Raw genomic sequence first — 27,970 nt, 5'->3', positions numbered from 1 at the left:
CTGTTGAAAATGCGAAGGATGAAATCATGTTTTCTGGAGATGGATGAACACATGAGAGTTATGCTGGTCTATGGAAAGGCCTCCCTCTCTGGTCTAATCAGGGAGATTCCCAAAGAAGAGGAGAAAATGGAGAGTCACCCAGAGAATAAGAGCATGCTGGGGCTGCTCCAGGAGCATGGCTGCTGCCAGGTTTGCTCAGCTGCTCCTTCTGCTCATACTGTGAGTGAAAGCTCCTGGAGTGCTTCAGGGGTGCTGCTGCGATGGCTCAGGGAAGAGGGGAAGGAGAAGGTGAGCCAGACCACAGGGCAGCAAAGCTCTGGGCTTGGAAGAAAGGGTCTCAGCGACACCCTGGGTACTTGCCCAGGGCCCCCAATGAGGAGGAAGGGGGACCAGCAGGCCTTGGGGGCTAATGGAGAAAAGAAGGTTGTCCCCTCAAAACCCGGCAGCTTCACCCTCCCTCGAGGGATAGCTGCTTCAGGCACCTGAAGGCCTCAGGCCCCTGGACCGGGGCGCTCAGGCTGCTTTCCTCCGTGTGGGAACCCAGTGCCTCAGTAGGTCCCCTGAGATGCTCACAGAGCAGAATGCTACCACCTTTTGTTTCAGGTGGTTTTCAAGTTCGGAAAAGCTTAGCTACTAGAATTTGCAGGTCCACGGAACCACAGGCTTGTAGAGCGAGAAAAGTTCTCAATTTTTAAAAACTATACACTTGTTTTAATAAAAAGGAAACCGAGTCTCAGAAGGATGAATTTACTTGGCTGGCCATCCAGCCTTCCCTGCAGGCCCTATGCTGGTCGTCCTCTAATTACTTCACTCCCAAGAACAAAGGGAAATGCCCACCAGAATCAGAACCAGAACCAGAACTCTGGACTTTCCTATCCAGACTGTGTAAAGCCTGCTTTCTGGGCCTCTGTGGGCCTCTTTCATGGGTAATAGTGGACCGTGATCACACAGGTTCTCGTCTACACTTGGCACGTGAGGCCCTTGGAAAACCACAGGAGGGATGAAAAGAGGGGCGACCTGGAGACAAGCTCTGCACCATTGGATGGCACAGGATCTGTATTTGACCATGGTCATACTGCTCACTTTGGTTACATGATTATACAGATTTCTGTCAGACTTCTCCTCTGTAAAATTACCTTTCCCTTTGTAATGAATGAGTATTTTGTGGAGATGTATTTTTGATACCATGTAAATTAAGCCATTCCTCTTCAAATACTTAATATGCTCATTTATTTACATTTTCATGAATTCATGGTTTCCTATTTTATGTAATGGATTTCTTTATTATTTCTTTTGATGCTCCATTTGTCCCTGATTTAGCCCATGGGAATCCAACAAGCTGGCTCCTGTGCCCTTTTAACACATTTCACACCATTGTTTGAGCACTCCCTTGTTTTCTGGCACAACAAGATGTTTCAGGTTCATCCTGCCGTTTTCCCATCTGAAATCAGGCATTTCCCGAGGAGCCCAGGGAGATAGATAGAATAGCCCATATTTATTTCTATCGTATATAATAAGAGGGTAATATGTAAATTGCCCTAACAGTGGAATGACCAAGAACCACCAGTCGCAATGATGCACACTGACCACCAGGGGCCAGGAGAGAGCCCGCTGCCCACCTGGGGCATATGTTCACTTTATTTCTTCTTTCATCCTCTCATTGCCTCTTTTGGAAACCCTAACACATTGTCACTAGTTTTGTTCTCCATGTCACTTAAATTCTTTATAATTACCACTTACTTCCCTTCTCACTTCCAAGATCTACAATAATTCTTCACATTCCATGTTAAGAGACTTTGATTTTTGGCTAAGTTATTTTCTGTTATTTTGCTCTGTATCTGCATGATGTTTTCATTTGGGAATCGTGTTTTTATACTAATGTTACCTTTTGTGTTCTCCCGCACCCATAGCCTAGATACCTTGCTCTTGTTTTATAATTGATATTCTCTCAGGTCACTGTGAGAGTCAAGCAAGCTCAGGGCCACTTGTAGTCCCATGTCCTCCTGCTGTCACACCCATAGACCCACAGTGGATGACCAAAAGCAGTGGAGAAAGCCACAATATGCTCTGAGTCAAAGAAATTTTTTTAATAACTATTTTTCTGTGCATTTTATTTGAAGACACAATGAAATTCTCTGCGTAGGGCACCTGACTGGGCAGAAGGCGCCACAGTACCTACTCGAAGCATAAAGTTACCTACCTTTTTCCAACCCGCTGCATTTTTGTCATCAATTTTAGAATTGTAATTATTTTGTGTTGGTGGCTTTATTATAAAATGAAACTTTTTTTAGGTGCCTTGTTTGACATGGCTACAAAGCAGCAGCAAAGAAAAAACGGAAGATGAAAACAGTGAAGTTAAAGGTGAATTGACTGAGACTGTACCATTTTTTCAAGACTTAAATGGCCTTCCGACCTGTCTTATTTGTCAGGAAAAACTGGCGCATAACAAGAAATCAAATTTGGAAAGACGCTTTACAACTAAACACGTGTCATTTAGTACTAAATATCCTATTGGTGATGCAAGGAAGAAAGCAGTTGAGTAACTTCAGAGGAGTCAAGAAAAATCAAGTTCTGTATCTAATTACTGGATGCAATCTTCCAACAATGTTTATATTACAAGTTTTGTGGTTAGTCAAGACATTGCTGAGAGAGAAAACCATATACAGATGGTGAATACATAAAAAGTTGTTTTATAAATGCATCCGAAGAGCTATTTTGGGAGTTTAAGAACAAAGCAGATATTCTAAAAATACAAGTTACCATTGTATGCTGAAACAGTCAAAATGTCTTCGAATATAACTGACCAGCAAGTCGAAGATCTTAAATTGGTTTCAGCTTTATCAATAGCAATTGACGAGACTTGTGACAAATAATACAGCGCAAGTTTCACATTTTGTATGATTTCATCTACAGGTCCTAAAAACTACTTTTAGGATTATTGCCACTCAACAGTCAAAGACGTGGAGAGGATATAGTAAATGCCTTGAGTGCATTGAAGAACATCATATTCCACTTGATACAATTGTCTCAATTTCAACAAACGAAACCGGTTTGTTGCTATTTTGAAAAAATTAATCAAGAGATACAATTATATCATTCATCAAGAAGCGCTTTGTGAGCAGACATTTCCAGGAGAAATTTGCAAAGTTATGGAATTGGTGATTAACATTATCAACTACATTATAGCTAAAGCTCGTAATCATCGCCAATTTAAAGAATTTTTAGTTGAAATGGCGAGTTCGCAGATCTGCTGCTGCATTAACAAGGTATGTTGGTTATCGAGAGGAAACGTTTTTAAACATTTCCTTTCCTTATTAACAGAAATTAAAACATTTCTCCTTGAGAAGCGTGTTCACTATCCAGAACTAACGATTAGTGGATCCAAAAAATTTATTTTATGGTAGACGTTAGTCTCATCTAAATCAGCTTAATTGTAAACTACAGGGGAAAGGAAACACAATTTTTTCAATAGTGGAAGTTATTTCATTCGAAAACAAATCTTTTTGCTAAAGATTTTGAAAGAAAACTTTGAGTCACTTTCCAAGCCTGTTGAAACATGGATGTCTACATTTGCTATTTCAAAACACTTTTAAATATGAGGGAAGCTTTTCCCAACAGGTTTCAGGAATTCAGGAACAGCAAAGCGAAGTTAGCCTTTGTTAAAAAAAATCTCTTAATGCTATTGTAACAGAATTAGAGTTTTCTCCCTTTAATATTGACATTGGCAGCTTGAAATGCAATTGCTGGATTTAAAAAACAATTGTGGAGCTCGAAATTTGAATGTCTTTGTGCTGATATAGAAATATTGGAGAAAAAAAATGTGAACTTAGTTCACAGCACAAGTGGTTTGCTTTAAAAGACCTGGAGAAGGAAGATGTATTGATTTTTAACACCTGGAATAGTATTCCTAACTCATACAATCAACTGAAAAAAACTAGTGTTTGCTGTTCTTTCTTTATTCAGGTCATATTTATGTGGACCATCATTTTCAAGCATGAATCTTATCAAGAGTAAATTGAGAAGCTGTCTTATTTATGAGAACCTGGAATCATGCCTAAAAATTAAAAACATACCAACCTGACTTACCCAAAGTTTCCAAGGTAATGCACATTAGTGTTTATCAGTCATTGTTATGATTTAATTTTATGGATATTGTAAATTGTAAGGAATTTAATTTTATCAATAAATAATATGGTTAAGTATGATATCAAGTTTTATTCAACAGACCTATAGTTTAAATAAGACTTAAAACTTTAAGATTATTAAGTAATTTTAGGGAACATTGTGGAGTGAAAGATGTAGTGTGGAGGATTGAGAAAGTTATGTTGAGATGGTTTGGACACATAGAGAGGATGAATGAAAGGAGATAGACATATACAAGACGGGTGTGGATGGAGAGTTAGAAGAGGTCGACCTCAGTCAACGTGCCTCAATCAGATTGAGGACCATTTTAGCAAAGGCCAGCTTAGGAGTACCCTAACTAAGTTAATAGCAATGTACCTAGCTATATAGTTTAAGTTTTAAAAATTTAAACTCTGCCTCCCTCCCTGGAACCCCCTCGCCTCCAACTGGAAGCCAGGTGCACTCTCCCTGCACCAACCCCACCTGAGGGGCAGACGCCTCTGTGTAAGCATCTGTGCTTTTAGCTGGGACAGGAAGAAAGTGAGCTCACGGGACGGAGAAGACATGGTGTGTATGGAGAGTGGGAGGCGGGATTCTGGCACCTGGAGAATGGGGGGTGCATGGGTGAGGAGTTGGGGTCAGGGAACAACCCCTGAGGTTCACTCAGTTTAGAGGACAGAGCTCAGAGGGGGAGTGTCCCTCGCATTACCTGGACCCGAGCTGGTGGAGGACTCCTCCTGACGCCCCTCCCCACTCTGGACAACAGACAGGTGATGCCAGTAATGGGATACTCATATACGATGTACTTCCAAATAGTGGGCATCATGGGAATAAATATGCCAAAAAATGGCCAAGGCCAAGGTCACAAACATGACCCAGGATACTGCCTGGTATCGACAGAGGGGCTTTGATCAGCCGTTCACTCTGGACAGGCGAGGCGGCGATGTCTGCTGTGTCCTGATTATGGATTCTGGACCCTTCTCTGTCTCCTGCCACAGAAGTCCATCTGCAAGAGGAAAGGGGGAGCCTGGCAGGCCATTGGCCTCCTTCCCATTCAGGTGTGGCCAGGGCCACCCCAGGGCGGGAACCCACCACACTGCATTCCCTCAACATGGGAATCCAAGGCACTCCAGACAGCCACGACGCAACTGTGGCAAACAGCTCTTACAGGGAAGGTGGCCCATGGGAAACCAAGGGGCTCAGGAAACCAAGGGGCACCCACCCACCAGCACCCAGGCGTGGGCCCTGCCAGGCCCTCGTGGCCAGGGAACAGCCTACAGCGATGTAGACAGCTGAGGTCAGGGCCAGGAGCATGGCCCAGGCCATCATAGAGGAGGGGCTTTATAAACAAGTCCGAGACAGGTCATAGACGTGCCTGGACTCATCAGGAGACCCATCAGTGTGAGATGCAAACCAGGTCAACACCAGGCCCTCCTCCCCGGGGGCAATGAGGTAATGCTGAGAAATGGAACTGCTGGTGTGATGAGGTGATCCTCTAGTCTAGTGGTCGGCAAACTCAGTCAACAGAGACAAATTTCAACAGTACAACGACTGAAATTTCTTTTGAGAGCCATGGAGACAGGAAGGTGAGACCTGGACCACTGCCATTTTCACAAGGATGCGCAGGGGTCGTTCCATGTTGTCCAATGAAAAAGAGCGAATGAGGACTTGGAAAGTGTGCTAAATACTTTACAATGCACAACTCAAGGTCCCTCACTGCAAGCTTCTGTCAGGTGCTCTCCTGCCCTGGCCATCCGCTGTCCCCTGGGTACCTCAGTGCCCACTGTGCTGCCCATCCCCCCGTCCTAAGTAGCGGACACAGGATGTCAGGGCGCAGGCTGCCTCTGAACACATTTGTCCATCCAGTTCCCCATAGCAAGCACCCACCCCACCCACCAGTGTCAGCCCAGAGGGAAGATGGCAAAGAATCGCCTCTGGGACCCAAGGCAGCTCCTCAGAGAGCCCCGCCCACACGCTTAGGACAGCCTAGGCTGTTGGGGGGATGGGTGGGGGGGAGCGAACCCTGTACACGACAGTGAAGAGCCCTGCGCCTGCCCTGCCATACCCGTGCAAAATCCTGGGAAGTCACTGCAGGGCCTACCACAGCCATCACAATGTGTTAGGGAGCCCGGGCAGCACGTGGGAGGGCCCCGCACAAAACATAGGAGAGTCCTGACCAGCCTGGGAGAGCCGTCCCAGCACCTCGGGAAGCAGGTGCAGCGCCAGGCAAGCCCAGCACCACGTGTGGGAGCCGTGGGAAGTGCCCCAGAGGCCCTCACACCTAGCGGGCATGCGCAGTGTCTCCAGCGCCCCTGCTGCAGCTCACAGGGTCCAGCGCAGCACTTGGGAGAGCCCTTAGCAAAACCTTGGGAAGCCCCGTGCGACACCTGCCTGACCCCAAACACCACACCCTAACAGTGCCTGGAAGAGCCCAGCACAATACCAGGACAGCCCTCGCCCTGCCTGCCAGAATCCCATGAGAATTTAGGGCCGCCCAAAGCCGTGCCGCAGAGTCTCCAGCGGTGCCTGGAAGAGCCCTGAGCAGCACCTTGGGAGCCTGGCACAGCGCCTGCCAGCGCCCCGTGCCGCAGCTCAGAGCCCAGGGCAGCACTTGCGAGAGCCTCGCATTAAGCCTGGGAGACGCCTCAGACCCCCTGCACCACCTCCAGGAGCCCAGGCAGAGCCTGGGAGAGCTTCGCACACGCCTGATAGAGCCCCAGCAGCTTTGGGGAAAGCCCTACACGACCCCTTGGGAGCCCTGTGGAGAGTCTGCCTGAGCCCCACACAACACCTTGCTGAGCCCAGTGCAGTGCCTGGGAGAGCCCTGAGCACCACCTTGGGAAGGCCCGAGCGGCACCTGCCAGGCCCCATGCCGCCACTGGCACACGTGTTTCCATCCATCCAGGGGAGGAGCACGGGAGGTAGAAGAGTATCTGCAGTGAACCACTGCCCACAGAGCAAAACACCGTCATGTGATGGAAACCGCTATTGCTCTGTGTGAGGTCACCTGTGAGTGCTGGGCACAAGGCCGGGGGTCACCCATGGCCCTGCACCCACTGTGGGGGGGGGGGGGGAGGAAGAGGGGTGGAGGGAAAGGTTCCAAATTTAACTCTACAGCCACGTGGAAGGGACACTGTGTGCTGCTTTCCCCTATAAGGAAGGGCTGTTTCCAGGCAGAGTGTAGTGCTGTGGCCTCACACACACTCGCAGCACCCTCACCGTGCACTGCTGACGGACAAACAGGAGAGCACGGACTCTCAGGTTTTCCCACAGGAGCCCCTGCCCCAGCAGGTCACAGGGTCGGATGTGCACATGGGCCTCGGAAAGGAGTGCCTTCTGCGAGCACACAGGCCAAGCTTTTCTAGGCCTGCCTGTGGTATGGGATGAGCCTCAAAGGGCTGCACATTGTCGGGTGTCCTGCATGGCACACCCTGGCCTCCGAGGCCGGCCCAGGGCCCTTGATGATAGCGTGCCCCTGAGGACCCCCACCACCTTTCTCTCAGCAGTCATTTCCTAACTCCAGGCTGAGCCCAGAAGGCTCATTTTCCATGATTACACAGAGCTGAAGGGGGTGCAGGGACCAAGAGAGTCCTGGCTGGGAGGGAGCCCTGGCCTGAATAAGGGGGAGCAGGGAAAAGCAGCCGGCCCACGGGCTGAGGTCTGGGACACCATGGAAACTTGCTCCAAAGTTGTAGGTGGGCCCAGGCAGTTTTAGGTGGTACAGCTTGAGTAGGTAGCACCCCATCTCTGAGAATCAGTTTACCATTGTGAGCTGGGGATTTTCCCTCCTTGCAGCCTCTTGTGGGATTAAATGAGATCACCGTCTGTAACATAACACGCTAGATGCGATCAGTGGACCACGATAACTGATGTCTCCCAGAGCTCTGTAAATGCTCAAGACAGCGTGAGAACGAAGGGCTGAGGTCTGCCCAGCATCCAGAGCAGAATCGGGGTTCAGCGTTGACCTGGGCTGCTGGGCCGCCTGAGCCCCTACAGGTGGGGCCAGGCTGGTGCTGATCACTGTGCTCTCAGGGCAGCTGTCCCAGCTCTGAGCCAGGTCTGCTTTTCCCATGGGCGTCTCTCCAGCTCTGGCCTCTGCATCAGCCTGGCTGCTGTGAATGGTGTCAATCCTATCAGGTCATTTCATCCAGCACCGTGTCAGCCCGTGTGTGTCTGCACAGATACCCACTTTGCAAGTCCCCGCTGCTGCTTTCTGGTGGCTTCCCCTCGGGTTTCTCCTGTGTCCGCGTCTCACCCTCCAGTCATCTTCTGGACCAAAGTCTTCATTTCAGGATGGTCGCCCAGGCTTCCCTGGCTGGAGGGGAAGTGGGCACTGGGGCTGAGGTGCTGGAGCTGGAGTGGCCGTGGCACTCCTCACAGGGCCAAGGGCCCAGGGTCCACACTTCAGCCCAGCAGCTTCCAAGACCAAGGAGGCAGGTTTGTGTCTGAGGCATCAGGCATCAGAGAGGGGGCTCCACACTCCATTCTCCACATTTGGTCATGGATGGAGCAGGATGGGGCCGGAGGGCAGTGCTCTCTGTGAACAGGGCCTGGGTGATGTGTGCCTGCCGTCTCTGTGGTATCAACACAGCTTTCTGCTTAGACTCTGTCCGGATGCTGCTCAAGCCCTGCAACATACTGTTCGTGGCCATCGCCTTTGAGTGCCACATAAGAGACCTGGGCTCAAGTCCTAGAGAGAGAGGGTGGGGGGAGAGGGAGAGAGAGAGAGAGAGAGAGAGAGAGAGAGAGAGAGAGAGAGAGAGAGAGAGGGAATATGTCATTGAAAAATGAGAAAACTGAATAAGGCCTGTAATCTAATTGACAATATAATTGCAATGCCAATTTCCTGATTTGACATTGTACTACAGTTACATAAGACGTCACCATTGGTTGAAGATGGGTGAAGGGTTCATAGGATTCTATGAACAGTTTTAGTAATTTTATGTCTATAATTATTTCCACAAAGAGTTTTAAAAGAGAAAAATCAATCATGTTCATCTGAATAACCACCAAAAAGTTTAAATTTGAATTTTATATTGAAAAGTATAAACTACCTATAAATTAAGCTAATCAAAGATATACTTTTACAGAGAAAAATCATAAAGCTTTATTGACAGATATAAGAAAATCTGCATAAATGAAGATGTATCATATTAATAAATATTTAGAAGTTTCAAACAATGTAACAGATATCAAGTCTTCCTATACTAATTATGGAATTAATACAATTCTAATCAAGACTAGGCTTTGATTTTTAAAGAAATATGACAATGTTTTTAAAATTATATGGAAATGTAAAAGGCCAAATATACCTAGACAAAGCTTAACACAGTGAACAAAAGTGTCCTACCTGATATTTCAAACCATTATAAAGCCCTAGCCAGTTTGTCTCAGTGGATAGAGCATCGGCCTGCAGACTGAAGGGTCTCAGGTTCAATTCTGGTCAAGAGCACATGCCAGGGTTGCGAGCTCAGTCTCCAGTGTGGGTGGGCAGAAGGCAGCCAATCAATGATTCTCTCTCTTAATTTATGTTTCTAGCTCTCTCTCCCTTTCCCTTTCTCTTTCAAGTCAATGAAAAATATTTTTTAAAAACATAACCATTATAAAGCTGAAGTAGTTTAGAGGGTGGGGTCTTGGTGTAACAAAAGACAGATCAATGGGAACTATCAGACATCCTAGAAATAGACCCACACAAGATGATATACAAAATTTAATATATGAAACTATTAGCAGGGCAAATCAGTATAAAAGGACAGGGAGAACAAAAATTCGGAATATTATTTAATATTTTAATGATATGAAATTTTTCATTCCATGAATACTAGATATCTTTCCATTTATGTCTTTTTTATTTCTTTCATTAAAGTTTGTAGTTTTCAGTATACAACTCTTTCACCTCCTTGATAAAGTTTATTCCTAAGTTACTTTTTTATTTTTGATGCTATTATGAGGCACTGTTTTAAAATTTTCCTTTTCAGGTATGTCATCGTTAATATATAAAAGTATAACTGATTTTTGCATGTTGATTTTATATATCTGCCACTTCACAGAATTTATATACTAATTTGAAGAAGAACGAGGTTTTTTTTCCCCAAGGTCTGAAGGGCTTTCTACCAATAACATTATGAAATCTGCAAATAGATCATTTTACTTCTTCCTTTCTGATTTGAATAACTTTATCATTTTTTCTTGCCTAAATTGATCTGGCAAAGACTTCCAGTAATATGTTGAATACAATTGACAAGAGTGGGAATCCTGGTCCTGAAAAATCATAAAGCTTTATTGACAGAAATAAGAAAATCTGCATAAATGAAGAGGTATCATATTAATAAATATTTAGAAGTTTCAAACAATGGAACAGATATCAAGTCTTTCTATACTAATTATGGAATTAATATAATTCTAATCAAGACTAGGCTTTGATTTTTAAAGAAATATGACAATTTTTTTTAAAATTATATGGAAATGTAAAAGGCCAAATATACCTAGACAAAGCTAAACACAGTGAACAAAAGTGTTTATTTTTCACCATTGCTAACTACAAATCAAAACCACAGTGAGGTATCACTTCACACTCCTTAGGTGCCAGGGTTGTTGTCCCAGCATTAAGAAGGGTTCAGCAACCTGGAGAAAGGCTGTGTGTAGATTAAGTAGGAGTCCAGAAATGAAAGATATTTTTGAAAGGCACTGGGGGTCAGAGGAGCTTTAGCTAAAGGACCTAAGTTCTCCTTGTCTCAGGACCCTTGCTTTTTATTAACACAATTTGTCCTAAGGCAAAGTAGAGATAATACACTTCAAAGGGAAGGATACAGAAGCATTGTCAGATTGGGGAATAGTCTACGGTTGTTCAGGTGTTTGGGCAGTAGGAGGCAATAAGGTGCAGATTAAGATCCCCTGAGCTGTGTGGAGAAAATGCCTTTATTTTATTTATTTATTTATTTTTGACTGACCTTGATACTTTTATTTTTTTTAATTTTTTAATTTTTAATTTTTAATTTTTACATATTTTATTGATTTTTTTGCCCCCCTCCCTCTCTCCCACACATCCCCTCCCTCCCCAGAGTTTTATGTCCATTGGTTGTACTTATATGCATGTATACAAGTCCTTCGGTTGATCTATTATCTCCCCCAGATCCTCCTCCCCTCCCCGCTATAATTTGACAATCTGCTTGTTGCTTTACTGTCTCTATATCTATCTTTTGGTTCATCAGTTTATATTGATCTTTATTATCCACAAATGAGTGGGGTCATGTGGTATTTCTCTTTCATTGATTGGCTTATTTCACTCAGCATGATGTTCTCCAATTCCATCCAGGTTGCTGCAAATGATGAGAATTCCTTCTTTTTTATGGCAGCATAGTATTCCATTGTGTAGATGTACCATTGTTTTTGGATCCAGTCATCTGCTGATGGGAACCTAGGCTGTTTCCAAATTCTGGCTATTGTAGATTGTGCTGCTATGAACATAGGGGTGCATATATCCTTTCTGATTTGTGTTTCTAGTTTCTTGGGATATATTCCTAGGAGTGGGATTACTGGGTCAAATGGGAGTTCCATTTTCAGTTTTTTGAGGAAACTCCACACTGTTCTCCACAGTGGTTGCACCAGTCTGCATTCCCACCAGCAGTGCACGAGGGTTCCTTTTTCTCCGCAACCTTGCCAACACTTGTCGTTTGTCAATTTGTTGATGTTGGCCATTCTGACAGATGTGAGATGGTACCGCATTGTTGTTTTGATTTGCATCTCTCGGATAATTAGTGACTTTGAGTATGTTTTCATGTGCCTTTTGGCCTTCCTTCTGTCTTCTTTTGAAAATATTCTATTTAGGTCCATTGCCCATTTCTTAATTGGATCATCTGTAGATGTTGGAGATTAAACCTTTATCAGTGGAGAAAATGCCTTTAGCCATTCCAGCAGGTGATTACATATGTGACTTGGCCTTTGTTGAGTTCCTAAGTTCCATCAATCTTTTGATGAAACTCGCATTTATGACATGCTGGAATTGGCTTCTGGCACTTAGGATGGTAATTATAATAATAATAAAGGAAGAGGAGGAGGAAAGCTGGTGAGGATGGGGAGAAATTGGAACAATTGTTCACTCTTATGGGAATGTAAAATGATGAAGCCTCTATGGGAAATAGGATGGAGTTTCCTTAAAAAAAAAAAAAAAAAAAAAAAAAAAGAAGAAAAAAAAAAAAAAAAAAAAAAAAAAAGAAGAAGAATTAAAAATAAATCTTCTATGTAATCCAGCAACCCCAATCCTGGATACTTTATTCAAAAGAATCGAAATCAGGATCTGAAAAGATTTCTGCATACCTAAGTGGATTGCAGGATTATTCACAATAACTAAGATATGGAAACATCCCAATTATTCATGAACATATGAATGGATAAATGAAAAGTTGCATATACACACAATGAAATATCATTCTGCCTGAAAAGAAAGGAGGCATTCCTAACATTTACAATGACATGATGAACATGGAAGACATGCTGAGTGAAATCTGTCATAGAAGGACAAGTACTGCATGATTCCATTTATATGAAGTATCTAAACTAGTCAAACTTATAGAAGCAGGAAATTAAATAGTGCTTGCCAGGAACTGAGAGGAGGAAAAAATAACTTGTTATTCAATGGGTATGAATTTAGTTATACAAGATGATTAACTTCTAGAGATCTGCTGGACAACATACCACCTATAGATAACAATAAGGTTTTGTGCACTTGAACATTTGTTAAGGAGGGTAGAGCTCATTTTAAGCATTCTTACAAAAGTAAAAAGCAGAGGGATATAAGGAAACTTCTTGAAGAAATGGCTGTGTTTATAACTTTGACTGTGGTGATGGTATCATTTGTGTATGCATATGTCCTAACTCATCAAATTATATATTAAATATGTATAGTTTTGTACATTAATTATACTTCAATAAGGCTGAAAAAGAATAAAAGTAGAGATTTTCAGGCACCCCTGGGAAATAAATATCATCCCCCATGTGCAGAAATAAAATAAAATAAATTTTTTTTTAAAGCTGGGGGACTTCAGTGGGCCAAGAAAGGTCAATGGGGAGAAAATAAGACATTGTATATAATAAAAGGCTAATATGCAAATCTACCAAGTGGCAGCACGATGGGTCACTATGATGTGCACTGACCACCAGGGAGCAGATGCTCAATGCAGGAGCTGCCCTCTGGTGGTCAATGAGCACCCAGAGGGAGCGCCACTCAGCCAGAAGCTGAGTTCATGGCTGGTGAGTGCAGCAGAATCCTCTCCTGCCTCCACAGCAGCGGTAAGGATGTCCAACTGACAACACATGGGGAGTGGGCCTAAGCCTCCGGTTGGACATCCCCCAAGGGCTCCTGGACTATGAGAGGGCGTAGGCCAGGCTGAGGGATACCCTGAGTGCATGGATTTTGTGCATTGGACCTCTAGTATGTAATACTTTCAACAATAAAGAATTTAAATAATTTCCTTTAAATGGTCATTGGGATATTCCTTAGTCATGCAAACCTGGCAAAAAGAGTCCAAGAAGAAACAACACCCAAACAAAGTCTTCCCTTCAATTTTGCCAAATTTTCCAAAAAATGTTGAAAGAGATGGAAAACCATTATCTGCAAAAGAAAAGTCAAAGTTTGAAAATATGGCAAAGAGTGGCAAAACTCGCTATGATAAGGAGTTAAAAATATATACTTCTCAAAGTTAGCAGCTGGCAGAACAGTAGTGAAGAAGAGAGTATGAGAGAGTGAGGGAGCAAAAGGGGAGTATGTGAAAGTGTGTGTGGTGTGTGTGTGTGTGTGTGTGTGTGTGTGTGTGTGTGTGACAGAAGCTGCAAGTCTTTTCGGGGCTGGTGAAGCAGACTCTTGTAGACTGGGAGCCGCCACCACTGGTGCAAGCACTCCCTGGTGGTGGTGCTGGCACAGAAACCATTCCATCTTTAAGGGCAGACCTGCTGTGACTAGGAGCCCAACCTCACCACCACCCAGACTGGCCTCATACAAATACTGAGACCCTACAGCCAATCTGGACAAAGACCTGCTACCAAAGCTGCAGACCCAGGGACACAGAGACTTAAGCTACCCCAGCCTCAGGCTTCTGAGTGTCCTGGAGGGCATTTCCCTCCTGCCTACTCACCATGGTGGCATAGGTCCCATACATCTCAAGCCACCCCTGACTGTTGGCATGCATGGCTGCTGCCAGCCACATCTCCTGGGAACCCATCCAACCCCTGAATGTTGATGTGTGGCTCCTGCCAGACTGTGTTGGCCACACAGCTCCCAAGCACCGAAGCCAGCCCCTAAATGTCTGTGGCCACATCTACCAGGCACCCAAGCTGGCTCCTGACAAACCATGCCTTCTAAAACTCTGAGCCTGCCCTTGACTGTCAGGGTGCATGAAGCTCTCTCCAAGCCCACCAATGCAACTCAGTCCTGACTCAACTCAGTGCCTGGACTCTTCAGTGACAGCAGAAAATGGGGAGACAAAAAGCAACCCCCACAGGAAAGAAAAGGAGGAATAGCCCCCCAAAAGAAACTAAATAAAATGGAGGCATGCAATATATCAGAAAAAGAATTCAGAATAATGATCATACATTTCATAAACCAGATGTCTGAGAAAATGAACAACTTATGTAAGAATCAAGAATAAATCAAAAGTGATGTAGCTACAATAAACCATACAATGGGAGGTTTTAAGAGTAGACCAAGAGAAACAAAGGACTAAATTAGTGAGCTATAAAAGAGGGTAGAGAAACAAGCCCAATCTGAATGGCAACTGGAGGGGGGAAAAAATGAAAGCAGGAGGAGAGCCTAAGGAGTTTTGGGACAACATGAAACAAAGTAACATAGGTATAACAGGGGTGCCAGAAGGACAAGAAGAGCAGCAAGGATTAGAGAACATATTTGAAGAAATAATGACAAAAAACTTCCCTGATACAGGGAAGATAAAGGTCACACAACCACAGAGCATCCCAAACAAGTTGAACCCAAAAAGGCCCATCCCCAAGACACATTGTAATTACAATGGCAAACATTAACAACAAAAAGAGAATCTTAAGAGCTGCAAAAGAGAAACAGAGAGTTACCTGCAAAAGATCTCCTATTAGATTACCCAGTGATTTCTCAACAGAAACACATCAGTCCAGAAGGGAAGGGAATAAAGTATACAAAGTAATGTAAAGCAGGGGACTGAATCCAAGAACAATCTATCCAGCAAAGCCTCATTCAAAATTGAAGGGGAAATTGGAAACTTCACAGACAAAAAAACAAACAAACAAACAAAAAGGCTAAGGGAATTTATCAGTACCAAGCCAGCAATGCAAGAAATGCTAAAGGGACTGTTATAAAAATAAGAAGGGGTGGGGGGAGAGAGAGAGGAACACAGGCACAAAAAATAAAAATGGCTACAAACAAGTACCCATCAATAATAATCTAAACATAAATGGACTGAATGCTCCAATCTAAATGCTCCAATCAACCATGTGGCCGAATGGATTAAAAAATGACCCATATATATGCTGTCTACAGGAGACCCACCTCAGAACAAAAGATTCACACAGACTGGAAGTGATGGGATGAAAAAATACCTTTCAGGCAAATGGAAATGAAAAAAGGCTGGGGTACCAATACTTATATCTGACAAAATAGACCTAAAAGTAAAGGCCATAACAAGTGATAAAGAAGGCCACTTCATAATACTAAACGAATCAATATAACAAGAGGATATAACTCTGTTAAACATATACACACCCAATGCAGGAGAACCAAAATACATTAGGGGGGGGGGGATACTTCTGAAAGTTATCAAGAGAGAGATTGATAGCAATATGATTATAGTAGGGGACTTTAATACCCCACTAACATCACTGGATAAATCCTCTATAGACAAAAAGTCAGCAAAGAAACAGTAATCCTAAATGACTCACTAGATCAGATTGAATTAATTGACATCTTCAGAACATTTCACCCCAAAGCTACAGAATATACATTCTTCTCAAGTGCACATGGATCATTTTCAAAGATTGACCACATATTGAGGAACAGGCGAAGCTTCTTCAAATTCAAGAAGATTGAAATTATATCAAGCATCTTCTCAGACCAAAATGGCATAATAATAAAAAAATCAACTACAAAAAATAAAAAAATTCTAACACTTTGAAGCTGAATATCACGCTATTAAACAATGATTGGGTTATCAAAGAGATCAAAGGAGAAATTAAAAACACCCTGGAAACGAATGACCATGAAAATAACAACAATCCAAAACTATGGGAGACAGTGAAAGCTGTTCTGGTCATAGCTCTACAGGCCTAACTAAAAAATATCAAAAAAGAAAAAAATGGTAATAAATTATCTAACTCTACAACTTAAAGAATTAGAAAGAGAGCAACAAGAAAAGCAGAGTGAGCCAAGACCCGTTTGGCTCAGTGGATAGAGCATCGGCCTGCAGACTGAAAGGTCCCAGGTTCGATTCCGGTCAAGGGCATGTACCTTGGTTGTGGGCACATCCCCGGTAGGGGGGTGCAAGAGGCAGCTGATCGATGATTCTCTCTCATCGATGTTTATGACTCTCTTATCACTCTCTCTTCCTCTCTGTGAAAAATCAATAAAATATATTTAAAAGAAAAAAAAGAAAAGCAGAGTGAGCAGAAAGAATGAGATAATAAAGATGAGAGCAGCTTCTTTCCCGGAGGCGGAGCTTTAAGATGGTGACCGAACATCGGACTTGTTCTGACTCCGGTCCCAGAACAGATAAAAGCAGTGTCTGAGTAGCTCAGGGAATGTTGATTAGCAGCTAAGGGGCAGCGGAACTCTCAAGGAAGGTAAGGAAGGGTCCGCTGGACAGGATTTCCTGACCAAGCAGCCAGCACTGCCGCGGCGGCGAGCTACGGGCTATCGGCTCAGAGGGAAGACTGCGCCATCTTACCAGGAAAGGAGAATCTTTTTTGAGGCCTGGGAAACCAACAGTAGAGGAGTCCATTGACCAGCTGTGACGCCCCAATGGGCGCAAACACGTGGATTCAAGGGAGTTCTTCAACCACCCACAGAAAGGTCAGAGTTTGCGGGGATAGCCTGAGGGATCTGGGTCCCGTGGTGCAGGCAGCTACGGTAGCCACAGAGCTCCCGCGAGGCCCCGCCCCCACTATAGCCGGGAGCGCCTTGCTGTCACCTGCGCTGAGCTGCGCCCAAAGAAGGCTGCAGCCAGAATCCTGCCCGGCAACACCCAGTCCGGGGTTTGGCATAATCTTCCCCAGAAGCAGGACTTTTTTTTAAAACGCCAGGGGACACGGGACAGATTATTAAGAATCTCGGCTATCCCGACAAGGGTGGAACATCTGGACACCTCGGCGCCTGATCCCCTCACCCCCTTGCTCCTGAATACTAGGGAAGGGCTGCCCAGTTGGGCATATCCGGGGAAATTGCAGGGGGAAATTGCCTTCCTGGAAACAAGGGATTGGAGCCAGAAGAGATAGTCTGGGAGCCAGTTGGCCCTCTGCCAGCTAGAGCCATAGAGAAAGAAGGCCAGAGCAACCAAAAAGACTGGGAGGTCAAACCGGTAACACTGACACCTAAGGGCTGAATTACAAACTGCCTTTTTTCCCCCTCCTTTTTCTCTTAATTAATCAAAAATAAATGGACACAAATAACTAAGATATAGCCTACTTAAAATTAAGGATTACCTTACAAAACTGAGGTGCGGTAGAATGCTGGGAACTGCAAGACTCTCTGGTCCAAGAATCAGGTGTGCCAAATATAATAACAGAGGAAGTGAATGACCACTACTGGACATTTTTATGCTAATTTTACTATTCTTTATTTTATTTTAATTTTTTACATCTTTTATTTAATTTTCATTTTTTTACATCTTTTACTTAAGAAATGAATTTTTTCTTTTTCCTTACTTTATTTTACCTTTTTAATTATTACATTTTTCAATCTCTATCATCACTATTAATACTGCTATTTTGCAATTTTTGTTTCTTTCTTTTTTTTTCCCCTCTCCAGTACGATTTTATTTTTTTCTTTATTTTACATTGGGAGTAACCTTCATTCTATTTTAATCTCTACTATAGCATCATTCAACCCTATCTCAACTCGACCTTTACATCATCACTCTCTTACTAAACTTTACCCTTTTAGTCTCAGGTTTATCCTATCCCTTTCTGGCTTTAGTTTTTCCTCTATTCTTTCTGTATACCTCCTGCTAAAGCTCTCACTATACTTATAGACCTAAGTTCCAACCCCTGATCCAAGTATATAAATACCACTCTCTGCACTATATTAACTAGTTAAAAAAACAAACAAAAAACAAACAACAACAACAACTGTTCTCCTCTCTATCCTTTTCTCATTGTTTTTGTGAATTTTTATGCTTTTTAGTGAAATTGTTATGCTTATTCCTGTGTTGTTATTGTTGCTTTGTATTTTTTTTAAAATCCTCTGTTTTTGTTTCTTTTACTTCTGTATATCATAGCCTTACTTAATAATAGTGGATATTGTAGTTTGTATTAATCTCCAAGTATTGTTACTGGCATTGGCTGGGTTCAGTGGTTGTTCTATGGCAATTTTCTCCACATATACATAGTTTCCCATTTCTCTTTTAGTTTGCTTCTTCTCTCTCTGTCTCTCTCTGTCTGTCTCTCTCTCTCTCTTTCCCTTTTTTCCCTGTTTTCCAACTTCATTTTGTCTTTATTTTCTTCTTTTTCTATCTCTTTATCCCTCTTTTTTTATTTACTTATTTTACTTATTTTTTTAAATTTCTCTTTATTTTATTTTTACCTTTCTTCCTTCTCTCCTATCCCCTAATTTGCCTTTCTCTAGTGGTAACCTTTATTAGAGGTTATTAATATTGTAAATACATTCCTGCTAAGTGCCTCTTGTGTTGTACCTGGTAGTGTATTTTGAACCTTTAAATCAATGCAAGAGAAGGAACACCACATAACCAGACATCCTGAAAAGAGATACCATGGGAAGACAAAAAAATACACTGCACATGAAAGAAAAGCAGGCATCACCAGAAAAGGAAGTAAACGAGTCAGAGGCAAGCAGCCTACCAGAGCAAGAGTTCAGAATAATGATCATAGGATGGCTAAAAAGAATGGAAGAGAAATTTGACAATAACCAAGAAGAAATGAGGAAGAACCATGAGGAATTGAAGAAGAACTATGAGGAATTGAAGAAGAACCAAAAATAAATAAAAAAATGACATCGCTACCATGAAGAACTCAATAGAAAGCATCAAGAGTAGACTAGATGAAGCAGAGGACCGCATCAGTGAGCTAGAAGACAAGATGGAAAAAAATATCCAATTAGAACAGCTTCTAGAAAAAAAGATTAAAATGCAGGAGGAGAGCCTACGGGAGCTTTGGGACAATACAAAACAAAATAATATTCGAATAATAGGGGTTCCAGAAGGGAAGGAAACTGAGGTAGACATGGAAAAAGTATTTCAAGAAATAATGACAGAAAACTTAGCAGAGATAGAGAAGAAAAATCCCACACAAATCCAAGATGCTCACAGAGTCCCAAGCAAAATGAATCCCAGAAGACAGATGCCAAGGCACATTATAATTAAAGTGGCAAACAACAACGACAAGGTAAGAATCTTAAAAGCAGCCAGAGAGAGACAGAAAGTTACATACAAAGGAACCCCCATCAGACTAGCAACTGATTTCTCAACAGAAACATATCAGGCCAGAAGAGAATGGGATGAAATATACAAAGTCATGCAAAGGAAGGGTCTGAATCCAAGAATACTGTACCCAGCAAGGCTATCAACCAAAATTGAGGGGGAAATCAGGAGCTTCACAGACAAAAAAAGACTGAAGGAATTTATCTCCACCAAACCAGCAATGCAAGAAATGCTAAAGGGTCTACTGTAAAAATAAAGAAATAGAAAGTGAAGAAGGAACACAGGGGTATAGAATAAAAATGGCGACAAATGAGTACCTATCAATAATAACCTTAAATGTAAATGGATTAAATGCTCCACTCAAAAGACATAGGGTATCAGATTGGATAAGAAAACAAGACCCATACATCTGTTGTTTACAAGAAACCCACCTCATAAAAAAGGATGCACACAGACTGAGGGTGAAGGAATGGAAAAAAGTTTCCCAGGCAAATGGAAGTGAAAAAAAAAGCTGGGGTAGCAATACTTATATCTGACAAATTAGATCTCAGAGTGAAAGACATAACAAGAGATAATGAAGGCCACTTCATAATACTAAAGGGAACAATCCAACAAGAAGAAATAACCCTGGTAAATATAAATGCACCCAATACAGGAGCACCCAAATACATAAAAAAAACTGCTGGAGGACATTATGGGAGAGATTAATAGCAATACAATCATAGTAGAAGATTTTAATACCCCACTGTCACCCTTCGACAAATCATCTAAACAAAAAATCAGCAAAGAAATATCAATCCTAAATGACTCACTAGACCAGATGGAATTAATTGACATCTTCAGAACATTCCATCCCAAAGCCACAGAATATACATTCTTCTCAAGTGCACATGGGACATTCTCAAAAATAGACCACATTTTGGGACATAGGCAAAGTCTCTTCAAATTCAAGAAGATAGAAATCATATCACGCATCTCAGATCATAATGGCATAAAACTGGAAATTAACTACAATAAAAATAATCCAAAGAAATCAAACACATGGAGACTAAACAGCATGCTATTAAACAAGGACTGGGTTACCAGAGAAATCAAGGAAGAAATTAAAAACATCCTGGCAACAAACGACAATGAAAACACAACAATCCAAAATCTATGGGACACAGCAAACGCAGTTTTGAGAGGGAAGTTCATATCCTTACAAGCCTATTGCAAAAAACTAGAAAAAATGGTAACAGATGATCTAACTCTACAACTCAAAGAGTTAGAAAAGGAGCAACAAGAAAAGCCCAGTGTAGGCAGAAGGAAGGAAAGAACAAAAATCAGAGCACAGATAAACGACATAGAGACCAAAGAAACAATACATAAGATCAACCAAACCAAGAGCTGGTTCTTTGAAAGGATAAACAAGATAGATGGACATCTAGACAGGCTATCCAAGAAACAAAGAGAGAGGACCCAAATAAACAAAATCAGAAATGAAAGAGGTGAAATAACAACAGACCCCACCGAAATACAACGGATTGTTACAAAATACTACGAACAACTCTATTCCAACAAACTGAACAACCTGGAGGAAATGGACATGTTCCTAGAAAAATACAAACTTCCAAAACTCAATCAGGAAGAATCTAAAAATCTCAATAGACCAATGACTTGGGAAGAAATGGAAACAGTCATCAAAAAGCTTCCAGCAAACAAAAGCCCAGGGCCAGATGGCTTCACAGGAGAGTTTTACTAAACATTCAAGGAAGAACTAAAACCTATCCTCCTCAGACTTTTCCAAAAAATCCAAGAGGAAGGAACACTTCTAAACTCCTTCTATGAAGCCAGCATCACCCTAATACCAAAACCAGATAAAGACAACTCAATGAAAGAGAATTACAGGCCAAGATCCCTCATAAACATAGATGCCAAAATCCTCAACAAAATTCTAGCAAATCAACTCCAGAAGAACATCACAAAGATCATACACCATGACCAAGTAGGATTTATTCCAGGAATGCAAGGATGGTGCAATATCCGCAAATCAGTAAATGTGATACATCACATAAACAAATTGAAAGATAAAAATCATATAGTCATATCAATTGATGCAGAAAAAGCATTTGATAAAATCAAACACCCTTTCCTGATAAAAACCCTTAACAAGGTGGGAGTACAAGGATCACACCTCAACATAATAAAAGCTATATATGATAAACCCACAGCCAACATTATACTCAATGGGCAAAAACTAAAACTTTTCCCTCTAAGAACAGGAACAAGACAGGGATGCCCACTCTCGTCACTCCTGTTTGACATAGTACTGGAAGTACTAGCCATTGGAATTAGACAAGTGGAGGAAATAAAAGGCATCCAAATTGGAAAAGAAGAAGTAAAGTTATCCTTATTTGCAGATGACGTGATATTGTACATAAAAAACCCAAAAGACTCCATTAAAAAACTAATTGACTTAATAAATGAATTTGGCAATGTAGCAGGATACAAAATTAATGCCAAGAAATCCATGGCATTTCTATACACCAACAGTGAAACTACAGAAACAGAGACTAAAAAAGCAATTCCATTTACCATCGCACCAAAAAAAAATTAAGATACCTAGGAATAAATTTAATTAAGGAAGTAAAGGACCTATATGCGGAAAACTACACAACACTGAAAAAAGAGATAGAGGAAGATGTAAAGAGATGGAAGAACATACCATGTTCATGGATTGGTAGAATCAACATAATCAAAATGTCCATACTTCCTAAAGCAATCTATAGGTTCAATGCACTCCCCATTAAAATGCCAACGACATATTTCACTGACCTAGAAAGAACTCTCCAAAAGTTCATTTGGAACAATAAAAGACCCTGAATAGCCACAGCAATCCTGAAAAAGAAGAGTAAAGTAGGAGGGATCTCAATACCAGACTTCAAGCTATATTACAAAGCCACTGTTCTCAAAACAGCCTGGTACTGGCACAAGAACAGACATATAGATCAATGGAATAGAATTGAGAACCCAGATATCAACCCAAATCACTATGCTCAATTAATATTTGACAAAGGAGGCATGAATATACAATGGAGTCAAGACAGTTTCTTCAATAAATGGTGTTGGGAAAATTGGACAGACACATGCAAAAGAATGAAACTAGATCACCAACTTACAGCATTCACAAAAATAAACTCAAAATGGATACAGGACTTAAACATCAGAAGGGAAACCATAAAAATACTAGAAGCATCCACAGGCAGCAAAATCTCAGACATATGCCAAAAGAACTTCTTCACTGATACTGCCCCTAGGGCAATGGAAGCTAAAGAGAAAATAAACAAATGGGACTACATCAAAATAAAAAGCTTTTTTACAGCAAAAGAAACCATCAACAAAACAACAAGAAAGCCCACAATGTGGGAGAACATATTTGCAAAGAATACCACTGATAAAGGCTTAATCTCCAACATTTACAACTAAATAAAAGGAAGATGAATGATCCAATTAAAAAATGGGCAAGGGACCTAAATAGAATATTTTATTTTATTTTTTATTTATTTTTATTTTTTTAAAATATATTTTATTGATTTTTGTACAGAGTGGAAGGGAGAGAGATAGAGAGTTCGAAACATCAATGAGAGAGAGTCATCGATCAGCCGCCTCCTGCACACCCCCTACCGGGGATATGCCCGCAACCAAGGTACATGCTCTTGATCGGAATCGAACCCGGGGCCCTTCAGTCCCCAAGCCGACGCTCTATCCATTGAGCCAAACCGGTCCCGGCTAAATAGAATATTTTCAAAAGAAGACAGAAGGAAGGCTAAAAGGCACATGAAAACATGCTCTAGGTCACTAATTGTCCAAGAAATGCAAATCAAAACAATAATGCGGTACCATCTCACACCTGTCAGAATGGCCAACATCAACAAATCAACAAACGACAAGTGTTGGCGAGGTTGCGGAGAAAAAGGAACCCTCGTGCACTGCTGGTGGGAATGCAGACTGGTGCAACACTGTGGAGAACAGTGTGGAGTTTCCTCAAAAAACTGAAAATGGAACTCCCATTTGACCCAGTAATCCCACTCCTAGAAATATATCCCAAGAAACTAGAAACACGAATCAGAAAGGATATATGCACCCCTATGTTCATAGCAGCACAATCTACAATAGCCAGAATTTGGAAACAGCCTAGGTTCCCGTCAGCAGATGATTGGATCCAAAAACAATGGTACATCTACACAATGGAATACTATGCTGCCATAAAAAAGAAGGAATTCTCATCATTTGCAGCAACCTGGATGGAATTGGAGAACATCATGCTGAGTGAAATAAGCCAATCAATGAAAGAGAAACACCATATGACCTCACTCATTTATGGATAATAAAGAACATTATAAACTGATGAACCAAAAGATAGATATAGAGACAGTAAAGCAACAAGCAGATTGTCAAATTACAGTTTAGAGGGGAGGAAGATTTGGAGGAGATAATAGATCAACTGAAGGACTTGTATACATGCATATAAGTACAACCAATGGACATAAAACTCTGGGGAGGGAGGGTATATATGGGAGGGAGGAAGGGGGGCAAAAAAAATCAATAAAATATATTAAAAAAAAAAAAGATGAGAGCAGAAATAAATGACACGGAGACCAAAAATAAATAAAAATAATTTTTAAAAATACAAAAGATCATTGAAACCAAGAGCTGATTCTTTGAAAGAATAAACAAAATTGATGAACCTCTAGCCAGGCTCAGCAAATAGAAAAGAGAGAGGACCCAAATAAACAAAATCAGAAATGAAAGAGGAGAAATCATAACAGACCCCACAGAAATACAAAAGATTGTTTAAAAACAAAAAAACAAACAAAAAACAACAACAACAACAACAAAAAAACCACACAACTATTAACAACTCTATTCCAACAAACTAAACAACCATGAGATAAGGGATACATTCTTAGAAAAATATGAGCTTCCAAACTCAGGAAGAATAAAAAAAAAAAATCTCCACAGGCCAATAACTAAGTAGGAAATTAAAGCAGTTATTAAAATAACTTCCAGCAAACCAAAGTCTGGGGCCAGACAGCTCCACAGGGGAGTTGACCAAACATTCAAAGAAGAACTAAAACTTCTCAGACTATTCCAAAAAATTCAAGAGGAAGGCATACTTCTAAGTTCTTCCTATGAAGCCAACATTACCCTAATCTCAAAATCAGATAAAGACACTACAAAGGAAGAGAATTAAGGTCAATATCCCTGATGAACATAGATGCTAAAATCCTTAACAAAATCCTAGCAAATTGAATCCAGCATTACATTAGAAAGATCATACACCATTACCAAGGTGGAATTTATTCCGGGGATGCAAGAATGGTACAATATCTACAAATCAATAAACGTGATACATCACATAAACAAATTGAGAGCCAAAAATCAGATAATCATATCATTTGATGCAGAAAAAGCATTTGACAAAATTCAATACCCTTCCTTGATTAAAAAAACTCCCAGCAAAGTAGGAATAGAAGGATCATACCTCAAAATAATAAAAGCCTTGTATTACAAACCTACAACCAACAGCATACTCAATGGGCAAAAACTAAAAACATTTCCTATAAGACCAGGAACAAGACAGGGATGCCCACTTTCACCACTCCTATTAAACATAGTACTGGAAGTGCTAGCCATAGCAATCAGACAAGAAGAAGAAATAAAAAGCATTCAAATTGGAAAAGAAGAAGTAAAATTGTCATTATTCACAGGTGACATGATATTGTACATAGAAAACCCTAAAGAGTCCATCAAAAAAAATGACTGGAATAAATGAACTTGGCAATGTAGCAGGATACAAAATTAATACACAAAAATCTATGGCTTTTTTTATACACCAATAATAAACTCACAGAGAGAGAAACTAAAAAAACAATTCCACTTACCATTGCAACAAAAAAACTAAGACACCTAGGAATAAATTTAACCAAGAAGGTAAAGGACCTGTTCTCAGAAAATCACAGGACTTTGCAAAAAGAGATAGAGGAATACAAATGGAAGAATATACCATGTTAATGGATTGGTAGAATCAACATCATTGAAATGTCCATACTACCCATGGCAACCTATAGATTTAATGCAATCTTCATTGAAATACTAATGGCATATTTCAAAGACCTAGAACAAACTCTCCAAAAATTTATCTGAAATAAAAAAAATACCCCAAATAGCTGCAGCAATCTTTAGAAAGAAGAACAAAGTTGAAGGGATCACAATGCCAGTTATCAAGCTATACTACAAAGTCACTGTCTTCAAAACTGCCTGAAATAGTTTTGGCACAAGAACAGACATATAGACCAATAGAACAGAACTGAGAACCCAGAAATTGACCCACGCCATTATGCTCAGTTAACATTGACAAAGGAGGCAAGAGCATACAATGGAGTCAAGACAGTCTCTATAATAAATGGTGTTGGGAAAACTAATCAGATATATATATGAAACTAGACCACAAACTTACACCATACACAAAAATAAACTCAAAATGGATAAAGTACTTAAACATAAGATGGGAAACCATAAAAATCATAGAAGAAGCCACAGGCAGCAAAATAGCAGACATTTTTTGTAGTAATATCTTTACTTACATAACTCCTATGTCAATGGAAACTAAGAAGAAAATGAACTAAGAAAATGAACTAAGAAAATGAACTAAGAAAAATCAAAATAAAAAGCTCTGCACAGCAAAACAAACCATCAACAAAACAACAAGAAAGCCCACTGCATGGAAGAACATATTTGCCAATTTCTGATAAGGCTTTAATCTCCAAAATTTATAGGGAACTCATACAACTTAAAGGAAGATAAACAATCTAATCAAAAAATGGGCAAAGACCTCAATAGACACTTTTTGAAAGAGGACAAACAGAAGGCCAGGAGATATATGAAAACATACTCAACGTCACTAATCATCTGAGAGATGCAAATCAAAATGACAATGAGATACCATCTCACACTTGTCAGAATGGCTATAATGAACAAACTGTCAAGTGCTAGTAAGGATGTGGAGAAAAAGGTACCCTCTTGCTTTGCTGGTGGGAATGCAGACTGGTGCAGTCGCTGTGGAGAACAGTATGGCGTTTCCTCAAAATTTTTAAAATGGAACTCCCATTTGACCCAGTAATCCCACTTCTAGGATTATATCCCACGAAAAAAGAAGCACCAATCAGAAAGGATATATGCATCCCCATGTTCATAACAGCACAATTTACAATAGCTAAGATTTGGAAACAACCTAAGTGCCCATCAACAAATGAATGTATTAAAAAACAGTGGTACATCTACACAATGAAATACTACACTGCTGTAAAAATATAATTCTTATTATTTGCAACAGCATGGATGGAATTGGAGAACATTATACAAAATAATTAAGCAAAATAAGTCTGTCAGAGAAAGATAAATATCACATGATCTCACTTATTTGTGGAATATAATGAACAACATAAACTGATTGAGTCATAGAAGCATTGAACAGACTGACCAACCTATGAGGGAAGGTAGTCTGAAGGAGGGGGGGAGGGGGTAAAAGATTAATCAAAGGACTTGTATGCATGCATATCACTATAACCAATGGACACAGGCATGGGGGATGGGGGCTTAAGCGGGCATGTGCTGTGGGTGGGGGCAGTTGGGGAGAGGTCAGTGGGGGAAAAGGAGACTTGTGTAATTCTTTAAACAATAAATAACTTTAATATATATATTTCTCCCAAAGATAAGGAAAGAAAAAAGATCCCAAAGCTCCTTAAACTCCTCCATTTGCCTTCTTTTTGTTTTTCTATGAACACTGCCTAAAGGCCAAAAGTAAACACTCTGGGTTATCCAATGAGGATACTGCAAAAAAACCTGGGTGAAATGTGATCTGAACAGTCAGCTAAAGACAAGCAACCATTTGAACAAAAAGCAGCTAAGCTGAAGGACAAATATGGAAAGGATATTCCTGCCTCCTGTGCCCAGAGCCAAAGTGAAGTGGAAAGAAGGGCCCTGGCAGGCCAACAGGCTCAAAGAAGAACACACCAGAGGAAGAGGAGGAGCAGGAGCAGGAAGAGGAATATGATGATGAGAGTAAAGATGAAGAATAAATTATTATCCTAAAATGATGTGTCTGGAGTATTATGTGTCTTCCCAAGCAGTTGTTTTGCCAAGGACGTGAATTCAAGGGCAGCTCAATATTAGCTTCAGTA

At 41.1% G+C, this 27,970-nt stretch overlaps 1 protein-coding gene and 1 pseudogene across 1 annotated transcript in view; one reads left to right on the top strand and one right to left on the bottom strand.

Moving 5' to 3' along the window:
• Positions 1-27,970, bottom strand: part of ABCA4 (ATP binding cassette subfamily A member 4) — a 203,725-nt gene that overhangs the window by 48,315 nt on the left and 127,440 nt on the right. The gene's annotated exons all lie outside the window — the stretch shown is intronic.
• Positions 40-27,884, top strand: LOC118724814 (annotated as a pseudogene).

Source organism: Pipistrellus kuhlii, unplaced genomic scaffold (genome assembly GCF_014108245.1).
Source record: "Pipistrellus kuhlii isolate mPipKuh1 unplaced genomic scaffold, mPipKuh1.p scaffold_m20_p_2, whole genome shotgun sequence".
NCBI lineage: Eukaryota > Metazoa > Chordata > Mammalia > Chiroptera > Vespertilionidae > Pipistrellus > Pipistrellus kuhlii.
This window is presented reverse-complemented; position numbering and strand designations above follow the sequence as displayed.